Raw genomic sequence first — 12,994 nt, forward strand, 5'->3', positions numbered from 1 at the left:
GTCTGGTGCAAGGATAACCACTCTTGATGGATTTGAGGGTAGTCTGGGGAACATAATGAATGTGGAGCTGGCCACTGGCATTCTGGAAGATAAGAATATCGAAATAGGATCTGGAATTTTTTTTTTTTTTTTTTTTGTCTCTTGTTTTGATTGTGTTGATTCATTCTACACACCCTCTGAAAGATAGTTAGTGTGCATGTGCACAGCCCCGGGAGTCCCCTCATCAGAGCCCTCCATCTAGAGACCACTTGGTTTACTGTCACTATCATAGCTGGAGCATTAGTTCTTATTCTTTGATGACTCGGTTTCCTTTAATAGCTTTTGCTTTGTAACAAGTTTGAAAACATTTTGGGCTTTTTTTTTCTTTCATATTTCACTAATTCTTCAGTGGCCACCAGATGATTTGCCTGTATAAACTCAAGTACGTTAGCCATGGGACCAAGTCAGTGTCCTCCAGCCAAAGCAAGGGGGAGGATTTAAGAAGCCGCATTCTCTCTAGATTGGGTGCTGTCAGAAAACGGGCAATTCGACCCCTGGCTATCTCAATAAATCTTGTCTATAAGGAGGTCAGGCTAGAGCGAGGAAAAAGTTGAAATTGGTAAGACAGATGTCATTCACTTTAGCCAAGATAGAAGGACGTTTGGTACTACGTGCATGGCACCATGGCCTTGTTTTTGTCTGTGCTTGGACACATTTATCAAGGGGCCTTGTTTCACCTCACATTATCATAGTCTTGGGTAGTAACCTTGTCCGATGTGCGTGTTCTGGGGGATTGTGTTCAGCAGGAGCACACCACGTGGAGCTGTACCAGGCCAGCCTTCGTCAGGGGCTGTTTTTGTCCCTTCTGCAGCCTTTAGCTTCCCCCTGATTAGTGCTAAAGAAATTAATAGATTTCATTCGATTGAATTCAGAAATCGTCTATTGGGCTCCTTCACTGTTCTCCCTCCCCTGAAGCTGAATGGGTAATAGTTTAATAACCTGGTTGAGGAGGTACAGGTTTTATGAGCCACAGTATGCTATTTAGGAATCAGCCCTGAGGCAACTGCACCTTCTTTTTCCTTGTGAGTCTGTGATCCATCTCTCCCAGATCTCTTAGATCACTTTTTTTTTTTTTTTTTGGTTTTAGGAGCACCTGGATGGCTTAGTCGGTTAAGCGTCCGACGGGCTCAGGTCATGATCTCACCGTTCGTGAGTTCGAGCCCTGCATAGGGCTATCTGTCTGCTGTAAGCACAGAGCCCCCTTTGGATTCTGTGTCTCCCTCCCTCTCTCTGCCCCTCCCCTGTTCGCACTCTGTCTCTCTCTCTCTCTCTCTCTTTCAAAAATAAACATTAAAGAAATTTTTTTAAACTTTGGTTTTCGATGCCACTATCAAAGATAAAACCTGAACAAGTAAGGGAATGGATCTTGTTCCGTATTTGCAATATGAAGGGCACCCCAGATCCAAAGACTAGAGTCCCTTGGCAGGGTGATGGTGGCCTAGCCTTTTATAGGGAGGAGTAGACAAGTTATAGGTGGGGGGATTTACAGGTGGGGTTGTTTTGCAACCACAAGTCTCAGTTCACTGGACAGGATTTCCCAGTGATTATCTCTGTGTCTAGCTAGTTTCAGGGGGACAGACAGTTCTAATCTTAGGTAATCATTAACAATACAAAGAATGAGGAATTGGAGAGGCTGTGTCTGGCCTTGTTAGCAGGTTTAGGCAAAAGGGAAAAGATATGTGTTGGACCCTGTCACAGGTGAACAAGGGAGACATGAGACTCAATAGTTAATCTTATTTAAGTCACTTAGAGAAGGGTGGTCCTTTTGGATAAACTGTTTCCCAAAACATAAAAGGGTGGGGGATTTCAAAAAACAAAAGGCTGGAGAGGGGCGTGTAATAGGTCAACTTATATCGGAAAGCTTATTGTATATAAGTTTGGCTTAAACTCACCTTTCATAAATAATTGAGATAAAAGGCTTATATAGTCCCCTACTAGGGTTATCGGAAATTACTAACTGCCCTATCTCACTTCTGTAACCTCGCCTGCTTGCTAAATAGATAACTTAGGATGCAAAACGCTCCCCCACCCCTTCTACCAAGATCTGGTCTAGGCAAGACCAACATGTAAAAAGTCACGTACTCGCTGCCCCGAGGCATCTTAGGTGTCTAAACTATGATCATTTTAAACCCTCTTAGGACAAAGACCTTTAAATTGATAGGTTCCCGCCCAAACTAACGTCTGTGTGTCACAATATAATTGGCTACCATGAAATGTTGTAAATTGTAATTGTTTACGTATTGACTTGCTAAAATCCATATAAGCTCACTACTTACTACCTTTGTTCAGGGCCATTCTCTGCACTTTCCTCCTTAAGGTCAGGAGATCAGATTTGGCCCAGCCGTGAATAAAATCTTGCCTCGCTTCTATTCGGCTGGTGGTCTTTTTCGACAGCACCCTGTTTCAGGGTGCCTGGGTGGCTCAGTTGGTAGGGTGTCCAACTTGGGCTCAGGTCATGACCTCACGGCTTGTGGGTTCGTTCGTGCCCTGTGTCGGGCTCTGTGCTGACAGCTCAGACCCTGGAGCCTGCTTCGTTCAGATTCTGTATCTCACTCTCTGCCCCTTCTCCGCTCATGCTCTATCTCTGTCTCTCAAAAATAAATAAATGTTAAAAAAAAAAAAAAGTTAAAAAGAAAAGTTTGGAGAAACTTAATGTCAGTGTTTTCTTAAAGTACAGACCTCAGGTTGAATGTTGTCACCATCAATTCTTTCTTGTGCCTGGGTAATTGGTTGGAAATAAATTAGGCTGTCACGGCCTAGACAACATTTTTATTTGCTCATTTATTTTATTTGCTCTCAAACCATGGGAGGTAATGACCCTCCAAGTAAGGAAGTCCAGAACTGTGAATTCTCCACAGTATAAAATGTCTGGAGTTAAGATCCAAGGGCCCAGGTTGCCCTCAGGGGACTCATTATATGCTCACTGCCTCGGTTCTGTCATCAGCTTTTGAACAAATCAGTTAAAATCTCTATGTCTATTTAATTTACATATGAAATGGGATAATCTGACTCTGATTTTTTAGTTCTGGTTCCAATTTCCTTTTTATTCATTTTCTTTTATTTTTTTAATGTTTATTTATTTATTTTTGAGAGAGAGAGAGCATGAGCAGGGGAGGGGCAGAGAGAGAGGGAGAGAGAGAATCTCAAGCAGGCTCCACACTGCCAGCACAGAGCCCAATGCGGTGCTTGATCCCACAAACCACAAGACCATGACCTAACCCAGCAACAAGAGCTGGACACTTAACCAACTGAGCCACCCAGGCATCCCCCAATTTCCTTTTTAAATCATTTTATAAAATATATGCATGTCTCAAATCATTTATAGGATGAGGAAGGATGAGACTGTGGTAGTTCATTTTATGTGTCAGGTTGGCTAGGTTACAGTGGCCAGTTGTTTGGTCAAACACCAGTCTAGATATTTTTCAGATATGACTAACATTTATAATCAATAGAGGAGTAAAGCAGCTACACTCTATTAAATGGGTGGGCCTCATCCAATCATTTGAAGGCCTTAAGAGCAAAAACGGAGGTTTTCAGAAGCAGAAACCACTCTGCCTCAAGACTGAAACGTAGAAACCCTGCCTCACTTCCCCACTTGCTCATGCAGATTTTAGACTGAAGACCATAACATCAATTCTTATCTGAATATCCAGTTTGCTAGCTTGCCCATCAGGTTTGGGGCTTGCCAGCTCCCACAATCACACGAGCCAATTCCTTAGAATAAGCCTCACTTTTTCTCTCTCTAGAGGGATGGACAGGTAGATAGACAGATATAGATTATATATCTATCTCCATTTCTCTATATATTCTATTGTTTCTGTTTCTCTGGAGAACCCTAATACAGGTATGAATAAGTAATATGGCAAAATAGCTCCTATCTAACTCAAGAATATTGAATATAATTTTTTTAATGTTTTATTTATTTTTGAGAGAGAAAGAGAGAGAGAGCATGAGCAGGGGAGGGGCAGAGAGGGAGGGAGAAACAGAATCCGAAGCAAGGTCCAGGCTCTGAGGTGTCAGCACAGAGCCCAACACGGGGCTCAAACTCACAAGCCATGAGATCATGACCTGAGCCCAAGTTGGAGGCTTAATAGACTGAGCCACCCACGCGCCCCAAGAATATTGAATATGAGATTAAAAATTAATAAATTTATGGTGGGACTAAATCATTTGCAGGATTTCTTTCTGGTATAAAATTCACTGACTAAAGTCATTAGAAGTTTGGAGAAATATATTATTACGGCATTCATCCAAGTTTCTCTTTTTCCCATAAACTACATTCCTTCTTTTCCTTTTCATTTCTGCTTTTTAAAAACGTCTTTATTTTGAGAGTAAGAGAGAGAGAGGAGGGAAGGGATGGAGAGAGGGAGGGACAAAGGATCTGAAGTGGGCTCCAGGCCGACAGCAGAGAACCCGATGTGGGACTCGAATTCACAAACCGTGAGGTCATGACTTGAGCTAAAGTTGGTTGCTTAAGCAACTGAGCCGCTCAGGCACCCCCCACCCCTTTCTGTTTTGATTTATCCCACTGGGTTTAGTTTCAACTGAAAGAAACCAGGCTGAAACTAGCTTAGTGAAAAACGAAATGTATAATGATATTAAAAAAAAAAAAAAAAAAAAAAAAAAAGAGGGGCACCTAGGTGGCTCAGTCGGTTAAGCATCCAATTTCAGCTCATGTCATGATCTCATGGTTTGTGGGTTCGAGCCCCCCGTCAGACCCTGTGCTGACAGCTCAGAGCCTGGAGCCTGCTTCAGATTCTGTGTCTCCCTCTCTCTCTGCCCCTGTCCTGTTTGTGCTCTGTCTCTCTCAAAAATAAATAAATACTTAAAAAAAAAAAAAAAGGTAAGTCCAGGGAAAGGGCTGGCTTTCCCCATACCTAGTTATGGTCCAGAGATTAAAATGCACAAAGACCACACCTTGTTTTTCTTCTTGCACTGTTGGAAGAGCTCACTCTAACAGCTAGTGATTCCAGGTCACAGAGTGCAAATCTTTGCCAGTAGCACAAGCCAAAGCCTGGGACTTGGCTGCTGAGCCTGGCTTGAGTCCCAAGTCCCCTACCACTGTGTCCCCGCTGTGGCCTGGGGCAAAGGCCAAGTGATTGGCTGGCCTAGCAGGTAGAACAGGGGCAATTCTTGAGGAAATAGAGAAGGTAGGAAGAAGAGGAATGGTAGGCAGCCCCCAAACTTTGTGTTCTGCACCTTTGGAAGTTCAGAACTCTTCAGCAGATGAGGATCATTTCAAGTAGGGAACTCTGCCGAAGAAAAGCTGGGAAAGGGGTAGGGCTACATTCTGAATTGGTCTAAGAAAACAACTAATTCAATTTCCTATCTGAAGGTGGGAAAAACCTACTAACTCCCTTCTTTCACTATTCCTATTTTAACATTCTCAGGATAGACTGAGGATTATTTGGTAGGTGAATTAATTAGTGTTCTTTGGTTGCAGGAATGGAATTCCATTATTAAGGCACAATAACTTTGATGAAGGCTGAGTTAAAATGAAAAGAAACAATAATGGTTTCCTAATGGTGTTTAATAAGAAGTCTAGAAATACTCCGAAGAGTGAAAATGGTCTTTGGACAGTAAGTAAAAAAATATAAAAATCTATGAATTCATAATCACCCTTCCCCCATACTCCAAAAGAAGAAACCCTATTGGTTGACTTTAGAGCTTGCTAGGGACCAATTCGTTATTCTCAAAATCAATAAATGGAAGGGAAAAAAATCAAGCACGAATCCTGTCATTCCTGTACTGACTGCTGTACTGTTTTCAGATTAACCCCATAGAGGGAAAGCTCTTCTTTTTTTTTTTTTTTAATTTTTCTTAATGTTTATTTATTTTCGAGAGAGACAGAGTGTGAGTGGGGGAGAGGGAGAGAGAGAGAGAGGGAGACATAGAATCTGAAACAGGCTCCAGGCTCTGAGCCATCAGCACAGAGCCAGATGCAGGGCTCAAACTCAGAAATGTGAGATCATGATCTAGGCCAAAATTGGACGCCCAACCAACTGAGCTACCCAGGAGCCCTTTCTTCCTTTTTTTTATTCTCAAGTTAGATAACATACAGTGTAGTCTTGACTTCAGGAGCAGAATTCAATGATTCATGGCTTACGTAAAACAAGTGCCTTCCTTAGTGCCCATCACCCATTTTCCCCACCCCATCAACCCTCAGTTTGTTCTCTGTCTTTAAGAGTGTCTTATAGTTTGCCTCCCTCTCTGTTTCTATCTTTTTCCTTCCCTTTCCCTATGATCATCTGTTAAGTTTCTCAAATTCCACATATGAGTGAAATCATGTGATATCTGTCTTTCTCTGACTGACTTATTTCACTTACCATAATACCCTCCAGTTCCATCCACGTTGTTGCAAATGGCAAGATTTCATTTTTCATCACTGAGTAATATTCCACTGTGTGTGTGTGTGTGTGTGTGTGTGTGTGTGTGTGTGTGTATACTACATCTTCTTATATATGTGGTATATATATATATATATATATACACATATATGTGGTATATATATATACATATACATATATATATATATATATATATGTATATGTATATATATATGCCACATCTTCTCAATCCATTCATCAGTTGATGGACATTTGGGCTTTTTCCATAATTTTCCATAATTTGTTGATAGCGCTACTATAAACATTGGGGTGCATGTGCCCCTTCAAATCAGCACTCCTGCATCCTTTGGATAAATTCCTCGTAGTGCAATTGCTGGGTTGTAGGGTAATTCTATTTTAATATTTTGAGGAATCTCCACACTGGGAAACCCTTCTTTATAAAATAATTTCAGCTACTAAATGTGAAAAGGAAAATTAGAATTATAATATTACCATTTTGGAATCCCCAGTGAAATATTAGATCTGGAAAATGATCATCAATGTCTGTTCAAGCCATGAGGTAAAATGTTGATGGGGAACTTTTTAAATGGATGGATTAGGCTGGAGGCATGTGAACTCACTAGTAATGTTAACATTGCTCAAAGTGGAATATGCAGACATTATGTGCTTCCTGGTGTGTTACAACAGGAAGTATACAGACCTGTGTGTATGAATTACTCTTGCCAGAAACACTGAACTATGAATCTAATCAGGAATCTAGATCTAACTGCTAGTTTTCAGGAAATGTAGGAAATACAGGAACAAGTTAAAATTAAATGACAACACAAAGATGCGATTGCCAGATCTAAGAATGTGAGTGTTCTGAAGGACAAATGGTGCTGTTTCTTCAATAGATGAAAGGTTTTTTTAAAAAGCTATTTAATTTTTTTAAATGTATATTTTTTTCAAAACTATGGGGGTTGGCAAAAATGTGGAGAAAAGGAAAGCCTTGTGTGCTGTTGGTGGGAATGTAAATCAGTACAGTCACTGTGGAAACAGTATGGCAGTCCCACAAAAAAATAAAAATAGGATTACTATATAATCCAGCAATTCCACTTTTAGGTATATACCCAAAAAAGTTGAAAGCAGGATCCTTTTTTTTTTTTTTTTAAGTTCTTTTATTTATTTTGAGAGAGAGAGAGAAAGAGAGACAGAGCACATGCACACACATATGCGTGTGACTGGGGAAGGGGTGGAAAGAGGGGGGGGGGAGAGAGAGAGAGAGAGAGAGAGAGAGAGAGTCCCAAGCAGGCACCACGCTGTCAGCACAGAGCCTGAAGCAGGACTCGATCCTATAAACGGTGAGATCATAACCAGAGCCGAAATCAAGACTTAGACGCTTAACCAATTGAGCCACCCAGGTGCTCCTGAAAGCAGAATCTTTTTTTTTTTTTTAATGTTTTTTCAACGTTTTTAATTTATTTTTGGGACAGAGAGAGACAGAGCATGAACAGGGGAGGGGCAGAGAGAGAGGGAGACAGAGAATCGGAAACAGGCTCCAGGCTCCGAGCCATCAGCCCAGAGCCCGACGCGGGGCTCGAACTCACGGACCGTGAGATCGTGACCTGGCTGAAGTCGGACGCTTAACCGACTGCGCCACCCAGGCGCCCCTGAAAGCAGGATCTTGAGGAGGTAATGTGTAGTACATGCTTGTGCATAGCAGCATTACTTGCAATAGTCAAAAGTTGGAAAACAACCTATGTGAGAGACAGGTAAAGAGACAAAATGTGGTATATCTGTATAATGGAATATTACTCAGCCTTTAAAAGGAAGGAAGTTCTGACACCTGCTACAACATGAATGAATCTTGAGTACTGGAGTTGTTCTTTAACGGGTACAGAGGTTCAGTTTTGCAAGATAAAGAGAGTTCTGGGGACTGGCTGCATAACAATGGTGAATGCACTTAATACTACTGAATCGTACATTTAAAAATGGTTAAGATGGAAAATTTCATGTAATGTGTATTTTACCACAATTTTGAAGAATGTAGAAGATAACTGTTATTGAATACAAGATAATTAAGGGACATATCAACTGAATGCTACATGTGGACCTGATTTGATCAAATATACTGTTAGAGAGTAAGCAAGGGAGAGGGATACATTATGTAGAGAGCGACACCTGAGTTCAATCTTTGGGGAGGCAGTGTTGACTTTGTCATCTGACACACCCAGGCTTCGGTCATGCCTCTGTCACTTATCAACCATGTAACCTTGAGCAAATTACTTGTTTTCTGTTTTTAATTTTTTTTTAATTTTCTTACATTTATTTATTTTTGAGAGACAGAGAGAGACAGAGCGTTAACAGGGGAGGGGCAGACAGAGAGGGAGACACAGAATCCGAAGCAGGCTCCGGGCTCTGAGCTGTCAGCACAGAGCCCATGTGGGGCTCGAACCCATGAACCGTGAGATCATAACCTGAGCTGAAGTCAGATGCTTAACCAACTGAGCCACCCAGGCACCCCTGTTTTTAATTTTTTAACTTCTGTAAACACTTATTGAATCTCTGCAATGAGCTTTATATTTACTATCTTTTTAAAATGTTTATCTATTTATTTATTTACAATTTTTTTTTCTTGGTGGATCTGAGTTTTATTTTACACCAGCAGACTCAGAGGAGATCCTTCTCCAGAGATCTGAGCCTATTTATAATTTTTAAAAATTTATTTATTTATTTTGAGAGAAAGAGATCTGGGGAGGGGCAGACAGAGGGGAAGACGGTGAATTCCAAGCAGGCTCCTTGCTGTCAGCACAGAGCCCAGTGTGAGGCTTTATCTCACAAACCACAAGATCATGACCTGAGTCGAAATCAAGAGTCAGAAGCTCAACCAACTGAGCCACCCAGGCATCCCAATATTTACTCTCTGTTAAACACTGACTGTGCTCAATAGTGTGGACAAAAAATAATACATGGTCTCTGCTGATTCTGGAAAATTGATCAATGCAACAGAATAGAGAACCCCTCAAGTAAGCCCATGAATATGTGGGAGTTTGTCCTATTTCATTGGTTCTAAGACAATTGTTTTTTACATTTCACTTCTATATACATGAACTATATGAAGTTATATGAAATATATTTTCTAATTCAAAATAATCTGACTTGGGGTTTCTGTTACTCATAACATAAAGCACGCTAATGATAAACTTTTCAACAGTTTTTTTTTTTTTTTCTTAAGTAAACCCAAGTTGGTTTCTGTTCCTTGGAACGAAGACTCTAATTGATTCAACTATAAAAATAACCTTTAGGGGCACCTGGGTAGCTCAGACAGTTAAGCATCTGACTTCAGCTCAAGTCATGATTTCATGGTTTGTGGGTTTGAGCCCCCATGTCAGGCTCTGTGCTGACAGCTCAGAGCCTGGAGCCTGTTTTGGAGCTCTGTTTCAGAGTCTGGAGCCCTCCCCCACTCAAACTCTCTCTCTCTCTCAAAAAATGAATAAACATTAAAAAAATTAAAAATACCCAGATCAGTGATGTATTTCGAATATCATTTAAAAAATGACCATTAACCCAGTGTTGCTGACAGTTACCACTTCAGTGAATTTTGTTGAATATTTTTACTATCTTGTGTTTTTATATGTGTATTTCTCCCCTGAACAAAATTGAGAAAATTATCATTCTAGCTACCTAACAATTTTTTAAGTGATTTTATTTTTATATTTATTTATTTATTTATTTATTTATTTATTTATTTTTTCAACGCTTATTTATTTTTGGGACAGAGAGAGACAGAGCATGAACGGGGGAGGGGCAGAGAGAGAGGGAGACACAGAATTGGAAACAGGCTCCAAGCTCTGAGCCATCAGCCCAGAGTCCGACGCGGGGCTCGAACTCACCGACCGCGAGATCGTGACCTGGCTGAAGTCGGACGCTTAACCGACTGCGCCACCCAGGCGCCCCTTAAGTGATTTTATTTTTAAAGAATCTCTACCCCCAACCTGGGGCTCAAATTCACAACCCTGAGATCAAGAGTCACATGTTCCACTGACGGAGCCAGCCAGGTACCCCTCTAGCTACCTAACAATTTTTGAGTTCTATGTGCTTTATTCCTACTTTCAAACTGCACAACAACTTTATGAAGTAGGGGCAAGTTTTATCCCAATTCTTCAGGTGAGAAAAGTTGATATTATTTTGTATCCTTAATCTGTAACCATTCTCCTATACCAATTTTTTGTAAATATGAGTTTCAATGAGTACATAATATTCTTTTTTAAATGCACTATTAATTCATCAATCCCTTTCATTGAACATATATGTAATTTCCAAGTTTTTGATATTACAAATAGTATAATAAACATTCTTGCACATGATTCTTTATTTTCTTAGGAAGATGACAAGAGATGAGATTATGTATAAAAATGACTGTCCCCCTAAATACTTGCATTTACATTATGAAAAGTTGCTGCCAACTTTACAGGTGAGAATGGTTTGTTGTTTTAATTTGCATTGCTTGATTTATTAGTGAAGTAAAATGTCACTGAAATGCAAGCCAGACTTCAGCTTTCTTGTAATCTGCCTTCTAGGTCCACATAGTCAGTCTCTGGTTTTGTCCAGCACTAGACTGGACTTGAGGACTGGCATATCCTTTATTTATTTATTTATTTATTTATTTATTTATTTATTTATATGCTTATTTTTATTACAGGTGCCCTGGGACTAGCATATCTTTTAAGTCCCTACAAAACAACCCTCTGTCACAATGCCTCAGTTAGCAACACAGACTTTATTAAAGATTTTGCAGGAGAGAGAGGGGAAGGGTCCATGCTGCACACCTCTCAGCATACAACCTAAAGATCCCTGTTGGCCATTTCTGTTCTCTCTGGAATTCCCTCAGCAGCTATCCTCTCCTTCTTCTCTGAGCCTCTTCTCAACACCTTCCCCTTCCTCCATCTTCCTCATTCTTTCTCAAGAGCACTCAAATAATTCTTCTCTTGGTCTCATATGAGCAACATTATCCTCTTTCCTGAAGCCTGGGTACCAACCAACTCAAATCCAGCTGTGGACTAGCAAAGCATCTTCTCAGCAAAATTGTGTCTCTCCATTCCAGCTGTTAAAAGGTAATATTCTCCATGGCATTGAAAGAGGACTTCAACTACCTCCATTTTGACCTCAAACTTTCAAATTAAGTTCTTCTTTCCAGCTTATCTCCCCCCTGCCCTGTGTTTTAAAGTTTATTTATTTATTTTGAGAGAGACAGAAAGAGTGTGAGCAGGGGAGGGGCAGAGAGAGAGGGGGAGAGAGAGAATCCCAAGTAGGCTCCATGCTGTCATCGCAGAGCCTGATGTGGGGCGAGAACCCAAGAACTGTGAGATCATGACCTGAGCTGAAACCAAGAGTTGGACGCTTAACCAACTGAGCCACCCACGTGCCCCTTTCCAGCTTATCTCTTAACTCAGGCAAAGGATCCTGTGAGCAAAGCTTCCCTTGATGGGAATCGAAACCAACCCCCTCCCCCCAAGCAATAAGGACTGCCCTGAGCAAGCAAAACCCACGTGACTGACCCCAAGACAATGATTAACTTGACCTTCACTGCCTACTTGCACATACCCACCAAACTTTTGACCCACATTTCCCTTATTTAAACGTGGAAATATCTTCAGCACTTTGGAGACAGTCTTTGAGATGCTAGTCCGTTGTCTTCCCAGTGTTGGCCTCACTGAAATAAATTCCTTTCCTGTTTCACCACCACTAGTCTCTCTGCCTTTGGGCTTTGTCAGTGCCCAGTGGCCGAACCTGGTCGGTTTGGGCCTCCCCGAGCCAGGTGCTCTTGGGCTTCTGTGCTCGGCTGCATCACAGAAAGGCTACAGGAAAGGCACATCTGTGTCCTACATAGATCACTAGAGAAGGTGTGGAGGATGGATTTGTGAGGGCAAGACTGGAGACATGGAGAAATCATAGGTTCTCACCCTGCCAAGTGTGAAAGTGCAGGCTGCTCCATTCCAGTGCCAACCACGTGCCGCATTCAGCTGCTCTGCTTCAGTCTAGAGAGGCACAGAGGCCCATTAACCAGCCTCTACCCCTAGTCGCGGGAAGGACACCAGAAGGCCAGTTTCCTCTTGGTGCAGCTCTCTGGGTCACTCTTAGAGCCTCCTTTGACTTAGTAGGAAAGCCTTTCATGTGTGAACCCTCTATTCCCCACGCCACAAGGCCGAGACCCCATGACTCTCTCCTTGGCACTCCCAAGTCCCACTTATAAAGACTTTGAAAGGAGATAGGGTTGGAGTTGGAATGGAGTTAGCTTTGTTCTGCTGTCATCCTGGATGGTGTGGGAGGAGATGACAATGACTGGTGTCCACTTTACAGTTTGGGGAACTCCTTAAAAAAAGGAGTTCTAAAGATTCAAAATAATTAGTGAATTCACATCTTTGGGTTTTAAAAATTCAAAATACAGGTTTCCCTGCTACCCGGAAGTAGCATGGTCCTGCAAAAACTTTTGTAAGCCAAAATGGTGTAAAGCAAACAAGCAATTACCCTTAATTTTTATGGAAAAAATTTTGAGCATTCCAAGACCCCCAAATACCTTCTCTTTTATTTTTATTTATTCTTATTTTTATTTTTTATTTTACTTTTTT

This window comes from Herpailurus yagouaroundi, unplaced genomic scaffold (genome assembly GCF_014898765.1).
Source record: "Herpailurus yagouaroundi ecotype Mexico unplaced genomic scaffold, PumYag 201, whole genome shotgun sequence".
Taxonomy (NCBI): domain Eukaryota; kingdom Metazoa; phylum Chordata; class Mammalia; order Carnivora; family Felidae; genus Herpailurus; species Herpailurus yagouaroundi.